This window comes from Cebus imitator, unplaced genomic scaffold, assembly GCF_001604975.1.
Source record: "Cebus imitator isolate Cc_AM_T3 unplaced genomic scaffold, Cebus_imitator-1.0 Scaffold80, whole genome shotgun sequence".
Taxonomy (NCBI): Eukaryota; Metazoa; Chordata; class Mammalia; order Primates; family Cebidae; genus Cebus; species Cebus imitator.
Genome location: NW_016107395.1, coordinates 1,126,576 through 1,130,069, shown reverse-complemented (window position 1 = coordinate 1,130,069; position 3,494 = coordinate 1,126,576). Strand labels below are relative to the sequence as shown.

General features: G+C 40.8%; 1 pseudogene; it reads left to right on the top strand.

Annotated features, from left to right (window-relative positions):
- The first annotated feature begins 688 nt into the window (after positions 1–688).
- Positions 689–2,641, top strand: LOC108307661 (annotated as a pseudogene).
- The last annotated feature ends 853 nt before the right edge of the window (positions 2,642–3,494 follow it).

The following is a 3,494-nucleotide window of genomic DNA, read 5'->3' as shown; positions in this document are numbered from 1 at the left end:
TTGAATTTAAACACTTTGGATGGAGTTGAGGGAATGAAAGGAAAATCTTGTCTCCTATTCAAGAAGGAAGTAAATAGATCCAGGTGGAATTTCTTCCATGACCTGCAGCAGTTGCTGTACATAAATTTCACAAATAAAGGACCATTACTATTGTGTGCTGATGTGCTATTCACTGAGGGAAATAAAAAATAGCACATGCACAATCAATTCATGTAGAAATAAATGTATTAGGACTTCAGAGAACAAACAGACTGCACCCCATATTGCAGTGTTTCTCAACCTTTTTCTCCCCATCATTACCCCTTTGAGGAGCTTTCAGACTTTTTTCCCCCTATTTATTCCCTCCTCCCATAAAATGTTGATACTGTGGATATATTGCACATCTTTTTATACACTGGTCCTTTGGAGAGCCATGAAGCGTTGTAATGTCTAAGTTTCCCCCCTTCCCATGCCCTACAAAAACAAACGTTTTCTCTCTCTAAAAATTTAGACCATAGCCTTCCCACGATTTCCCGTGGCTGGGCCCGGGGAGCTGCGAAGATGATGGAGCGGTGTTACCCAGCAGCCCCCGCGGCATCGCTCGAGTAGGCTCCATGCCATCGCTGCTGTGGTCACTGGGTGGCTGAGGGGCCATGACACTGGTTGCCCACGGTGTGAGTGGAAGTGGATGTACACCCCTGTGGTAAAGATGGAGGGACCGCTGTCCATGTTTGAGGACCGAGACCGCAGCACTGGGGAGGTAGTCCACTCACAGAACGTTATGGCTGCAGCTTCAATTGTCAGTACTGTAAAAAGTTATCTCAGTCCAGTTGGCTTGGATAAAATGTTGGTAGATGATGTTGGTGATGTAACCATTACTAATGATGGTGCAGCCATCCTGAAGTTACTGGAGATAGAACAATCCTGCAGCTAAAGTTCCTTGTGAGCTGGTTGACCTGCAAGACAAACAAGTTGGAGATGGAACTACCTCAGTGGGAAGCCTTGCTATATACGTTAAAACCTAATTGTGAACACAGATGAACTGGGAAGAGATTGCTTGATTAAAGCCACTGAGAGAGATATGGATGTCTTCCAAAATCATTTTTAATAAATGGTGGTTTCTTTTTATTATATAGTTTCTTTTTATTTATAGCTGTATTATATACATCTATATATATTATATAGATGTGTATTATATACACAGATATTAAGAGGCTAGCCTCACTATCCAGTCAATTCTGTTAATATTCTGAAAGCCCATGGGAGAAGTCAGGTGGAGAATATGCTGATCAGTGGCTATGCACTCAGCTGTGTAGTGGGATCACAGGGCATGCCCCAAAGAATTATTAATGCATAAATTGCCTGCCTTGACTTTAGCACGTAAAAAACAAAAATGAATCTTTGTGATGTGGTCTGGCTTTTATCCCCACCAAAATCTCATCTTGAATTGTGATCCAAATTGTAATTCCCACGTATTGGGGGAAGGACCCCATGCTGTTCTTTTGATAGTGAGTGAGTTCTCACAAAATCTGATGATTTTATAAGGGGCTGTTTCCCCCTTTCACTCTGCACTTCTCCTTTCTGCTGCCATGTGAAGAAGGATGTGTTTCCTTCCTCTTTGGCCAGGATTGTAAGTTCCTGAGACCTCCCATGTCCTGTAAAACTGAGAGTCAATTAAACTTCTTTTCTTTATAAATTACCCAACCTAAACAGTTTTTTATAGCAGTGTGAGAATGGACTAATACTCTTGGTGTAAACGTGGTCATTACAGACCCTGAAAAGCTGGACCAAATTAGACAGAATCAGATATTATCAAGGAGAGAATTTCAAAGACCCTGGCAACTGATGCCAATATTATTCTAATCAGTGGTGGAATTGATGATATGTGTCAAAGTATTTTGTAGAGGCTAGTGTTATAGCAATTAGGAGAGCTTTAAAAAGAGACCTCAAATGCATTGTTAAAGCTTCTGGAGGGACAACTCTGTCAACCCTGGCCAATTTGAAGGGTGAAGAAACTTTTCAAGCTGTAATGTTGGGACAGGTGAAGAAGTGGTACAGGAGACAATTTGTGATGATGAGCTGATCTTAATACAAAACCAGTAAGACTCGTGCATCTGCATCAGTTATCTTACATGGGGCAAATGACTTAATGTGTGATGAGATGGAACACTCGCTACATGATGCTCTTTGCAGAGTGAAGAAAGTTTTGGAGTCAAATTCTGTGATGCCAGCTGGGGCTGCTGTAGAAGCAGCTTTTTCCATATACCCTGAAAACTATGCAACCAGCATGAGTTCTTGGGAACAGCTTGCTATTGCAGAATTTGCAAGACTTCTTGTTATTGCTAATACACTGGCAGTTAATGCTGCCCAGGACTCCACAGATCTGGTTGCAAAATTAAGAGCTTTTCACAATGAGGCTCAGCTTAACCCAGAACGTAAAAATCTAAAATGGATTGGTCTTGATTTGAGCAATGGTAAACCTGGACACGACAAACAAGCAGGAGTGTTTGAACCAACCATAGCTAAAGTTAAAAGTTTGAAATTTGCAACAGAAGCCACAGTTATCATTCTTCAAATTGATGATCTTATAAAATTATACCCAGAGAGTAAAGATGTTAAACATGGATGTTATGAAGATCCTGTTCATAACTGGGGCCCTTGATGTCCTGAAGCCCTTGATTACTCATCTGATGTCTCTTTTATTTATAACAATGTTAAATGCAATTGTTTTGTACCTTGAGTTGAGTATTATACATTAAAGTATAGCTAACTGTCAAAAAAATTACACTATAGTGGTGCCTTACCCGGATAGTCTTCACTGATTGTTTCCCTGTCCCTAGCTTCTCCGAGAACTGTTTTAAGAGAATTCTGTAGAGGATTGCCTTAGGTCAAAGGAAACTATCCCAATTGAAGGGTTTATACCCTAGACTCCCACCAAAGCCAGTGGCCCATAACTCACTGACAGTGGGGCACAAACAGTTGACCCCCCACTCAAGGGAGAAACAGCTCTTGTGATAAAATTCATATTCAACAGCTCCCTGTGGGATAAAGTGGAAACTAATCTCTAGACAAGACCACATATTTGCTTATCTTTTCTCTCTTATTCTGTCTTGCTTCTTTCCCTAACTCCCCTTCTATAGAGAGCATACCCTTATTAAATTACTTTTACAAGACTCTCAATCTTAGATGCTACGTTTGAAAATCTGAGTTAAGATACACCCTAGTGACTTGAGTAGTCTAGGAGGTTTCATGACGAAGCTTTGTCTAAAGGAAAGGTGGAAGCTAGGTGAAAAGGAAGGAGTGAATCAAGTATGTGGGCCTCACAATGAACAAAGATGTGGAAGGTTTTAGAGATGGTGAAAAGACTGGCTTGGCTAAAGCAGAACATTAGTAGGGTAGCCTGAGGCTATTTCAGAGTGTGGCTATCCTATCTGTTGCAGGGAGGTTAGATAATTGGGGCGTTTTCTGAAGAAATCAAAGCAGTTCAATTTATTAATATCAGGGAATGACTTACT